General features: G+C 40.7%; 1 protein-coding gene across 2 annotated transcripts in view; it reads right to left on the reverse strand.

Moving 5' to 3' along the window:
- The window catches only part of cckar (cholecystokinin A receptor), a 103,237-nt gene that overhangs the window by 4,443 nt on the left and 86,200 nt on the right, over positions 1 to 12,594 (reverse strand). The gene's annotated exons all lie outside the window — the stretch shown is intronic.

Raw genomic sequence — 12,594 nt, forward strand, 5'->3', positions numbered from 1 at the left:
TTTTTCTGTCTGTGTGAAGCACATGAACACAGCATAAGCACAATGTGCCATCCTCCTTTCTGGGTTTTAACAGAGGTTTCAAAGACAGTTTCTGTGAAGAATGAGACTTGTGTGATGCTGCACTGAAAGAAGCTAAAAAACAAGCTACAACATCAGTCTAAGCTAAGCCTGCTGGGAAGTTTTTAGTCGGGTTTGTTTTGTCTTGCTTCCTTCAGAGTATTATTCATTTTTTAAAATACAACCCTCACATCCGTGTTTTTCAGTGGGTGCTTCCTTTCTGTGGTTGTGATTCTGGCATACTGCTGGGCAATGCACTATACCCCGTGTAGCACTTGATGTCAGCATGCTTGTGTCCGAATGTTATGACCAAACTTCTGTTCATTAAAAAATGTATCCGAGAACTTCTGGTTTTGACTTTCTGACTTTGTTTTTTGGTTTGTGTGTTGGCTTAGACAAATTATTGTGTGGGTTTTCATGTATGGCAGACCCAGTGTTATTTTCTGATCATTCCTTTGCCTAAGCCAACCTAAGGAAATCTCTGCCACACAATAAAATAAATTCTTCATCTGAATAGACAGCACCACCCACCTACTTGGACTCAAGAAAAGAAGATGAGTACAGTGATCCCTCGCTATATCGCGCTTCGACTTTCGCAGCTTTTCTCGATCGCGGATTTTAAATGTAAGCATATCTAAATATATATCACGGATTTTTCGCTGGTTTGCGGATTTCTGTGGACAATGGGTCTTTTAATTTATACTTCCTCAGTTGGTTTGCCCAGTTGATTTCATACAAGGGATACTATTGGCGGATGGCAGAGAAGCTACCCAATCAGAGCACGTGTTACGTATTAAATAAAACTCCTCAATGATATACGATATGCTTCTTGCGCGGTGCTTCGCATACTTAAAAGCTCCAACAGCACCTATTGACTTTTGATTGTTTGCTTTACTCTGTCTCTCTGACATTCTCTGCTTCTGATGGAGGGGGTGTGAGCAGAGGGGCTGTTTGCACAGAGGCGGCCTTCTGCTGCTATGCACCTAAAATCTGGAATAGCCTGCCAATAGGAATTCACCAGGCTAATACAGTAGAGCACTTTAAAACACTTTTAAACATATTACTTTAACATGGCCTTTTTATAACTTTAATTTAACTTAATTTAACTTAATCCTGATACTCTGTATGTTCAATTCTTCATAATAACTATTCATGGTGGCTCTAAAATCCGTACTGACCCCTACTCTCTTTTCTGTTTCTTTTTCCAGTTTCTTTGTGGTAAATCATCATGATGCTCCAACAATGATGGATGGACTAAAAGCCAGAAGTCTACGTGACCATCATCATCAAGTCCTTCCGTGAGACCCCTAAATCCAAAGAGGACCATTTCATTTATGTTAGGTAGAATGCCCAGAGGGGACTGTGCGGTCTAATGGTCTGGAATCCCTACAGATTTTATTTTTTTCTCCAGCCGTCTGGAGTTTTTGTTTTGTTTTTTCTATCCACCCTGGCCATTGGACCTTACTCTTATTCTATGTTAATTAATGTTAATTTTATTTTCTTACTGTGTCTTTTATTTTTCTATTTCTATAGCTACTGTTTGTATGAAAATGTGCTATATAAATAAAAGTTGTTGTTGTTTACCTAGAGGATACGGAAGCACCTCTCAAAAATGCTGAAAGACTACCTTCACATTGCTCCCTTCCTTGTGGCCGCTTTATCGCGGTGCTTCGCATACTTAAAAGCCCAACAGCCCTACTGATTTTTGATTGTTTACTTTTTTCTCTCTCTCTGAAATTCTCTGCTCCTGACGAGCTCACTCCTTTGAGAGAAGATATGTTTGCATTCTTTTAATTGTGAGAAAGAACTGTCATCTCTGTCCTTTAATGGAGCACAGTTTAAACTTCAGACTAAAGGGTGTTATTTCATATCTAGTGGGCTCTAATAATGTTAAAAAACGTATTTAGAAGGTCGTAAACAGGTTTTCTATGCTCTAACTGTGAAAATATTAGATTTATAAATAAAGAATCCTACTTCGCGGAAATTCATTTATCGCAGAAGAGTCTGGAACAGATTAACCGCGATAAACGAGGGTTTACTGTATTATAATTCTAGCAACGGTGTAATCTACAACTGCCTCTGCTCCTTTGCCCTAGTGAGCAAACTCTCTGGTGTAGAGGTGAAACTGCAGGCAGTGCAAGAGGCCTCACAGTAAATGGTGTGGCTTAAACGCCTAAAGCCCATGCTGATATGTTTTAATGTGAAAGAATCTGAATTAGTATGCAAGCAGCTTCAGTCATCCTGATTATAAAGTAACATAATCAGCTTGCACTTTCACAAATATGTACAAGACATAGCACGTTAGAGTGCAACCCTTGGTTTAACTCTATGCCCTGATTTCATCCTATATTTCTTGGTGTCTTTAATATCTCTTGCCTCTTTAGCTAGTCACCCTCCCAATATAGTGCTATTCATTGGGCAAGAATCCTGTCTTCATTTCAAAATGTGTCTCCCACGTGGCTTTAGTTTACTGTTTAGGATGTGCACTATTCTGTAAATAACTATTTAACAATACAGTAATCCCTCCTCGATCGCGGGGGTTGCGTTCCAGACCCCGCAATAGGTGAAAATCCGCGAAGTAGAAACCATACGTTTGTATGATTATTTTTATATATTTTAAGCCCTTATAAACTCTCCCACACTGTTAACATTATTAGAGCCCTCTAGACATGAAATAACACCCTTTAGTCAAAAGTTTAAACTGTGCTTCATTACAAGACAGAGATGGCAGTTCTTTCTCACAATTAAAAGAATGCAAACATATCTTATCTTCAAAGGAGCACCGTGAAGAGCAGATAATGTCAGAGAGAGCGCTCGCTAAGAAAAGCAAACAATCAAAAAAATCAATACGTGCTTTTAAGTATGCAGAAGCACCGCGATAAAGCGGCATTTTGTAGAAGAGCGTCCGTGTCCTCTGTGCAAACAGCCCCTCTGCTCACACCCCCTCCGTCAGGCAGAGAGAGTGAGAAAGATAGAGAGAAGCAAACAAGCACCGCGCGGGAAGCACATCTTATAGCATTGAGGAGTTTTAGTTAATATGTAATACATGCTCTGATTGGGTAGCTTAAAATAAAAACAAGTACAGGACATTACGCCCAGCAAAGCCTGCCAATCCTATCCACTTGAATGCTCCAAAATGAATTCAAGTCTAGTTTTGTGGGTCCCTAAAGTCCTACTGTCTACAACACTACTTGGTAACTTATTCCAAGTGTCTATGGTTTTCTATGGGGAAGAAAAACGTCACAATGTCTGAATGAAATTTACCCTAAACCGGCTTCCAGTTGTGTCCCTCTGTTGTTGATGAACTAATTTTAAAATAACAGTCTCGATCCATTGGACTAATTCTCCTCATCATTTTAAACATTTCAATCATGTCACCTCTTAATCTTGTTTTACTTAAACTGAAAAGATTCAACTCCATCAGTCTTTCCTCATAACTCACCCTGGAAGGGCCCTGGAATCAGCCTAGTAGCTCTTCTCTGGACTTTTTCTAGTGCTGCTATGTCCTTTTTGTAGCCTGGAGATCAACACTGTATGCAGTACTCCAGATGAGGCCTCGCCAGTGCGTTATAAAGCTTTGAGCATAACCTCCTTGGACTTGCTCCACACATCGAGGCACTATATAACCTAACATTCTGTTAAGCCTTTCTAATGGCTTGGCAGCAGTGTTCGGAGGTTGATCGTGGCAAGGCCACTATATCTCCTAAATCCTTCTCATAAGTTGTACTTTCAGACTTCCCATTGTGTATTCAGACCTAACGTTTTTGCTTCCTATATGTACATTGCCCTCCACTATTATTGGCACCCCTTGTAAAAATTACAAAGAAGGGTTAGAAAAAAGTTGCTGTTTGCTGAAGGACCGTCATCTTGAACTGACAAATTGAGGAACATCGGACTTTTAATTGAGACAAGTTAATCCAAAGAAAAGCAAAGCCCTCATCAAAAAATAAATATTTTTTAACAAAAAAAACATTTGCCACAGTTGTTGGAATCCCTGCATTTAATACTTTGTACAACCTCCCTTTGCCAATATAACAGCACCGAGTCTTCTATTGTGACCTTTTATAAGGTTCTAGAATACAGAGCATGGCATCGGAGGCCATTCTTCTTTACATAATCTCTCCAGATCATCCAGAGTCCTAGGCCCATCTCCTGTGTACTCTCCTCTTCAACTCTCTACTCAGGTTTTCAATAGGGTTCAGGTCAGGGGACTGAGATGACCATGGCAGAACATTGATTTTGTGGTCAGCTAACCATTGCAGGCTTGATTTGGACATGTACTGTATTTCGGATCATTATCCTGCTAGAAGATCCAATGACAACCCAGTTTTAGTTTCCTGGTGGAGGCAGCCAGGTTTTGATTTAAAATCTCCTGATATTTTATGGAATCCATGATGGCATGTACCCTAACAATGTTTCCAGGGCCTTTGGAGGAAAAACAGCCCCACAACATCACAGAACCTCCACCATACTTCACAGCTGGGACAAGGTTCTTTTCATTACAGCCATCCTTCTTTTTACACCAAACCCACATTGTGTGTTTATTGCCAAACAGTTCAATTTTTGTTTCATCAGACCATAGAACATGGTTCCAGTGAAAGTTGTAGTAACACTTTATAGACTCCAGGCCCCTACGTTTGTGGATAACTGAAAGAAAAGGCTTCTTTCTGGCATACCTTCCAAATAATCTGTTGGCATGGAGATGCTATCTGATGGTGGTTCTGGACACCCCAGGATCTTACTTTTTCTTGCAATTCTCCAACAGTGATCCTTGGAGATATTACTGCTTCTATTACCATCTGTCTCACTGTATGTGGGAGCAAAATAAACTTGGGTCCACTTCCAGGCAAGTTTGTTACTGTTCCAGTTCATGACCACTTTATTATTATTATTGCCCTAACTGTAGAAATGGACATTTTCAGGCGAGTAGCTCTTTTTTTATAACCACTCCCTGAGTTATGAAGGGTAACACATTTCTCCCTCATTTGAGTGCTCTCTTTTCTTTGCCATGTTGATGTCCGTCTAAGGAAATTTGATCCTATGTCTTCTCACATTTGTATCCCAGTTAATCGTGAAGTCATTGATTTCAGATGGAGAGCTCCTATACACTCCAGTCAACATAACAATGTCCAATATAAATAGGAAACATGTTTCCAAGATTGCCAACAATTGTGGCACATGTGTTTTTATTAAAAACTAGCCAACCCTCGGTGTGCCATACGCCGCATAATTAGGCCGGTTTTTTAATGATTTTTAAGCACAGGGAGAAAATTAACATTTGAAAAATCGGTAATGTAATAAATCAGCAAGAAAAGCAACATTGTAACAATGCACGGAACGAACCAACACACAATCGCCTAGACACACGCTCAATCTCATGCATAATTATTTATTGAATGCTAAACACTTCTGGAGAGACACGGTTGTCTAAAACGAGTTGGTGTGAGAACACAACAGAAAGTGAATGAAAAGATGGAACTCTGGAGAGAGCAAAATACAACACAGTAGCGAACCCGCGGCATAACAAACGCCGCATAATTATTTATTGATGGTTGAACACTTCTGGAAAGGCACAGTTGTCTAAAAAGGGAGGGTTTGAGGATACAACAGAAAGTGAATGAAAAGATGGAACTCTGGAGAGAGCAACATATAATTGTCCTTGAGTGAAGAAGACGCATGCTTGCAGCGGATGCGAATTGCTGTATGTAGCGTGTAAAACAGTTTGCTATGGTGCACAAGGTTGTGCGTCCAAACGAAAAGTTGGTTTTTAAAGACTGCTTACTTCATTGTGTTTTAACCTCAGTTGTAAAGGATTGTTTTAAGGATCCCATGGGATACCCCTTGCAAACCGTTTTACACGCTGCATATGGCGACTCACCTCTGCGAGAAACATGCCTCTATGAACAGTCAACGTCGCTCGGAAGTACATGAGGCCTCCACGACAGACAAATATAAATGACGCTGTTCTTTCTGTGTCGTCGCGTCCGAATTCGTGGGTGTGGCTATGTGAGTTGTCAACATATCCAATGGTCTTGGAGTTGGTGGGCGTGGCTCCTACCTGCATGCGCCATAGGTGTCTTACTTGTCGGCAGCTTAGTGAATCCACGCCCCTTCCGGCGTGTTTTCCATGGGTGTCTTGCCTTAGTGAATTATATATATAGATATTTATTTCTTGATGAGGGCTTTGTTTTTCTTTGAATGAGCTTCTCCAATAATTGTGGAGAGCACTATATTTCTTTACATTTACTTACATTAAATTTCATCTGCCCAAGCCTGTATGATGTCTAAGCTCTTCTGTAGTGTTTCAATGGATTCTAGATTATCTGCCAATCCACCTAGTTTGGTATTATCTGGTAACTTAATCAGTTTGTTGCTTGTATTCCTATCCAAATCATTTATCTATATTACAAACCACAGGGAGTCTAGCCATGATCCCTGAGGAACACCACTCTTTACTTCAACTGATTCTGATGAGGTTCCTCATACCATAACCCTCTCTGCTTCCCGTGTCTGAGCCAATTCTGCACCCATCTAAAAACTTCATCCTGAACTCCCACTTCTTTTAGTTTGATGCCCAACCTGTCACGTGGCACCTTATCAAATGCTTTCTAAAAAGTGAAGATAAAGATCATAAGCTCCAGTTTGATTGTATCTTTTTGTTGCCACCTCATAGAATTCCAACATGTTAGTAAAACATGACCTCCCTCGTCTGAACCCATGCTGACTGTTCAGTAAAACTCCTATTCTTGCCATGTGTTGCTCAATCTTATCCTTAATAATTTCTTCAATTAATTTTCCTGTGATGCATGTTAAGCTTACTGGCCTATAGTTATTTGGATCTGCCTGGTCAACATTCTTTCTACAACGAGATAATATTTGCAATTTTCTAATCTTTTGAAATCTCCCCAGTGCGCAGTGACTTTCTAAAAATATATATCAAGTGTTTATATATGTACTCGCTAGCTTCCTTAAGAACTTGAGGGTAAATATTATCTAGTCCTGGACATTTGTTTATTCTGGTGATTATTTAATCCAAGCAGCACTCCTCTCTCTACAATTTACACAAATCCTGTAGTGATAAAACAGCATTGCTGCTAATATGCCCGTCTTGCATTAATTATAGGTAGAAAAAGGAAAGTAATTCTAATTAAAAAAATGCTTACCGGTATTTGGTCGATTTAAGTTTAGTATTCGATGCATTCAGATTTCATCTGACTTTCACTGCATTATTTTTTGAACAAAATATTTAGAGTAATATGCCCCTTAAAACAGCCCCCAAATTAAAATCCCAATATTTGACAGCAGTTCTGTGCCATTTAGTTCACAGCCTTAACAAGTGGTGCTCTTCCGTGGTTTATTAGGTAACTGAGACTTCACTGTTATTATACAGTAAAGGTAACCATTACAGTGTTAAAAATGAAGCGAGGGATGTCGTTGATGCTGCACTTCTTCTTAAGACTCCTAATGGTCCTGCAGTTAATATCATATTCACTATTCCCAGAAACAACGTGGACACATTATGTTAATTTAAATAGCTACAATAAGGGTATTTGTTCTACATGTGGTGCAGATTAAAAGACTATTCTGCCTTGCACGAAAGCAGATGGAATTGTAGTGCAGGGATCAAGACGAGATCAATTCTAATTCTTGATTCAACCCTGTTCTTCATATGGGGTATAGCAAAATGAGGTCATCGAGGCATTCATTGTCTGCCATTCTCCTCAGCAGTGGCTTATTTTATAGATGGAGATGAATTCTCTTGTTTAAACTGACTCCACATTTTCTCAATACCTTATCCCACAATGTGAGTTTTGTTTCTCCCACAAATATTAGAACAGACACTTGGATCAATTTCAAACCTTTTAGATTGCAGGTCTGTTCTCAGTTTTTTTTTTTTTAATTGAGAGTTCATGTTAACATGACAAGTAAATATTATGTATGGCTCTTATTGCCGTAGATAATGACTATATGTACAGGGGATTACTGTAGTTTGCTTTGTGGATTCAGGTATCTTGCCGATTAATGATTAGCTCATACATTAACATTGTTTTATGAAAAGGTAGCTATCAACATTCATCTCAATGTGTTCCTATAAAAGCATATGTTTAGGCTGGAGGAAATAAATGTATAGTATTTTTATTTTCAGGGCTCAGGGAAAGGCAGACTTGGAGGTAGACTTAACAAAATGGCCCTGCGAATAAGACTTTCAACTTTAAATCACATAATCACCAGTTCATTTCTTACCATGGATTCTACGCATACCCACAACCAAGTCAGTTCCACCACCTATATGCCAAATGGAAAAACTTGGGATGGGTTTCCCTCTAGAAATGTGCTGTATAATGTAAGGGCTGGCTGTTTGTCATAGATTGTATGTCTCTGAATCAAGGATAGAGGAGCACACACTCTACTTAAACAAGGACACAAGGGACAACAGTCCCAACTTTTTTAATCTTTGCGCCTTGTCGATGGTGTGAAATCACTCAATGTCTCACCCCTCTATGTTTTATGTTTTGTCATGGAGCAGCTAGCTGTGAGCCATGGTCTCCAATTCATTAGCTGGAGGAAGTGTATCCAGTTAAGTCACAGGAGAACTTTTCTGCTCAAGTTGATGAAGTGGGGTCTCTGACTGTCTAACATAGCATTAGGGTGGGTATCGTATAACACAGCAGCCGGCTTGAGCTTTTTCTTTTGGCCTTGCTCTGCTCTACTTTCTCCTTACAAAACCTTTATTTAGAAACTGATGATGATTTCACTACTTGCCTTCACTAACTGTCAATCCATCCATTTTTTAACCTGCTTAAGTCAGATTCATAGCCACAGGTTGTCCAAGCCTACCTAAGGCAGTAATTGGCACAAACTGAGAGCGAGCACTGGATGAGGTGCCAGTCAACTGCAGGGAAATGTTATGCTTGTCTGCAATCACAATGTCCACACTGTTTGAAACAGTGAAAACAGTGTGCTGGGTATTGACTGGTATATCATCAGCTCATGTTCATAGTTTTGTAAGTTTTAACAAATAATGTTCGAACAGAGAAAAAAATTACTGTTAATGATTTTAGGATGTGGGAGAAAAAGTTGAGAGTATGTAAACTACACACAGACAGCGCAACGATTCAAGCTCAAGACTCTGGAGCTGTGCTACCTGCTCTGTCACTTCATTTATTTCTTCCATCTCACAATAAAAAAAATCTGTTGTCACATATTCAAGCTTTTAAGGCACCATTACCTCCTCAACAATGAGCTTATTATATGCAGTCTGCTGAGGAGTGAAACAAGTTAATGTGCTGCTTGTACCATTTATTATACAGTTTGGCTAATGAAAATGTCAACAAAGTGTAACTGCAGCTTGCAATACCTATGAGGTCAGTCACGTAACACCCCAACATCACGAAATGGCCATCACAGGCCCGGTTACACTACGATTAAGATTAGGGTTTTCTGACGGTTATCTGACTCAAAGAGTATTACATGACCTAAGTCATTGGTACCACGGGCTACAGTTAGACCCAACTCAAAAAAATAGCCCTGCACATAGTAAGACATCCAGCCCTGTTTTTAGCAGCAGCAAATGTAGCTATGGGTCTGCCAGTAGTTTGCTTTATTGTTTCTTTTACAGTATCTGGAGAGAAGACGTTGTATTCATTGGAAGAGCATATTTTATTGTTGAGCTATTTTTACTGGCTCCATCAAGTATACACACTGTGGTTGCTCCTGAGAAAAGCACAGTTGGTGAAAAAGTGCTGAACTACTGGGTCCATTTGCACCATTCAGGAAAGAAGACCTCATAAGTCAACAAGGTGATTGTCAAAACACAAGAGCTAAGGTCTGTTTTTCATGAGCATGTTATGACGCATTGCTAGTGGTGGAAGCCATTTTCAGCACAGCCTTTACAATGGTCAGAGGCACCCTTTAGTAACACAATAATTCCAAAGTGTAATAAAACATTTGTTGTCCTTTAACTTCTAATCAAACTCTTAATGACGTTGAAGCTAAGATATTGTGGTTTTAGCTGCATGTCCTCTCTCACCACATCCATAAACCTTTGCTTAGGCCTTCCTCTTTTCCTCTTCCCTGGCAGCTCTATCCTTAGCATCCTTCTCCCAATATACCCAGCATCTCTCCTCTGCACATGTCCAAACCAATGCAATCTCGCCTCTCTGACTTTGTCTCCCAACCGTCCAACTTGACCTGACCCTCTAATGTACTCATTTCTAATCCTATACATCCTTGTCACACCCAATGCAAATCTTAGCATTTTAACTCTGCTACCTCCAGCTCTGTCTCCTGCTTTCTGGTCAGTGCCACCGTCTCCAACCCATATAACACAGCTGGTTTGACAACCATCCTGTGGACCTTCCCTTTCACTCTTGCTGATAACCGTCTGTCACAAATTACTCCTGACACTCTTCTCCACCCATTCCACCCTGCCTGAACTCTCTTTTTCACCTCTCTTCCACAATCCCCATTATTCTGTACTGTTGATCCTAAGTATTTAAACTCATCCACCTTCGCCAACTCTACTCCCTGCATCCTCAGCATCCCACTGACCTCACTCTCATTTACACACATGTATTCTGTCTTGTTCCTACTGACCTTCATTCCTCTCCTCTCTAGAGCATATCTCTACCTCTCCAGGGTCTCCTCAACCTGCTCCCTACTATTGCTACAGATCACAATGTCATCAGCAAACATCATAGTCTACTGGGACTCTTGTCTAATCTTGTCTGTCAACCTGTCCATCACTATTGCAAATAAGAAAGGGCTCAGAGCTGATCCCTGATGTAATCCCACCTCCACGTTGAATGCATCTGTCGCTCCTACTGCAGACCTTACCACTGTCACACTTCCCTCGTACATACCCTGTACAACCCTTATGTACTTCTCTGCCACTCCCGACTTCCTCATACAATACCACAGCTCCTCTCGAGGAGCCCTGTCATATGCTTTCTCCAGGTCCACAAAGATGCAATGCAACTCTTTCTGGTCTTCTCTAAATTTCTCCATCAACATCCTCAGAGCAAACACTGCATCTGTGGTGCTCTTTCTTGGCATGAAACCATACTGCTGCTCACTAATCGTCACCTCACTACTTAACCTAGCTTCCACTACTCTTTTCCATAACTTCATACTGTGGCTCATCAATTTTATTCCCCTGTAGTTACTGCAGTCCTGCACATCGCCCTTATTCTTAAATATCGGCACCAGTACACATCTTCTCCACTCCTCAGGCATCCTCTCACTTTCCAAGATTCCATTAAACAATCTGGTTAAAAACTCCACTGCCATCTCTCCTAAACACCTCCATAGGTATGGCATCTGGACCAACGACCCTTCGATTTTACATCATCTTCATAGCTGTCCTTACTTCCTCCTTGCTAATCCATTGCACTTCCTGATTCACTATGCCCACATCATCCAACCTCTTCTCTCTCTCATTCTCTTCATTCATCAGCCTCTCAAAGTACACTTTCCATCTGCTCAACACACTCTCCTCGCTTGTGAATAAATTTCCATCTTTATCCTTTATCACCCTAACCTATTGCACATCTTTCCCAGCTCGGTCCCTCTGTCTAGCCAATCAGTACAGGTCCTTTTCTCCCTCCTTAGTGTCCGTCCTCTCATACAACTCATCATATGCCTTTTCTTTAGCCTTTGCCACCTCTCTCTTCACCTTGCGCCTAATCTCCTTGTACTCTTGTCTACTTTCTGCATCTCTCTGACTATCCCACTTCTTCTTTGCCATCCTCTTCCTCTGTATACTCTCCTGTATTTCCTCATTCCTCTTTCCAGATGTCACGCCAACCACCCTTCTTGCTGTCACCCTTACTACATCTGCTGTAGTTTCCCAGCTGTCTGGTAACTCTTCACTGCCACCCAGTGCCTATCTCACCTCCTCCCTAAACTCAACCATGCAGTCTTCCTTTTTTAACTTCCACCACTTGATCCTTAGCTCTGCCCTCACTCTCTTCCTCTTCTTGATCTCCAACGTCATCCTACAGACCACCATCCTATGCTGCTTTCCCCTGCCACCACTTTGCAGTCTTTAATCTCCTTCATATCAACTCTTCTGCATATGATGTAAGCTACCTGTGTGCATCTTCCTCCACTCTTGTATGTCACCCTATGTTCCTCCCTCTTCTTAAAATACATATTCACCACAGCCACATCCATCCGTTTGGCAAAATCCACTATCCTCTGACCTTCTTAATTCCTCTTCTTGACACCATACCTACCCATCACCTCCTCATCTTCACTGTTCCCTTCACCAACATGCCCATTGAAATCCGCTCCAATCACCAATTTCTTTCCCTTGGGTACTTCGTCACTTCATCCAACTCACTCCAAAAATCTCCTTTCTCACCCAATGCACACCCAACTTGCGGTGCATATGCACTAACAGCATTCATCATCACAACTCCAATTTCCAGCTTCATAATCATCACTCTGTCTGACACTCTTTGTATTGTTGTCTGTATATTGATTTCATTTAGAATGTCATGTTTTGGATTTTAACTTACTCACTGTATTGGTCCA

This window comes from Polypterus senegalus, chromosome 4 (assembly GCF_016835505.1).
Source record: "Polypterus senegalus isolate Bchr_013 chromosome 4, ASM1683550v1, whole genome shotgun sequence".
NCBI classification, from domain to species: Eukaryota; Metazoa; Chordata; class Cladistia; order Polypteriformes; family Polypteridae; genus Polypterus; species Polypterus senegalus.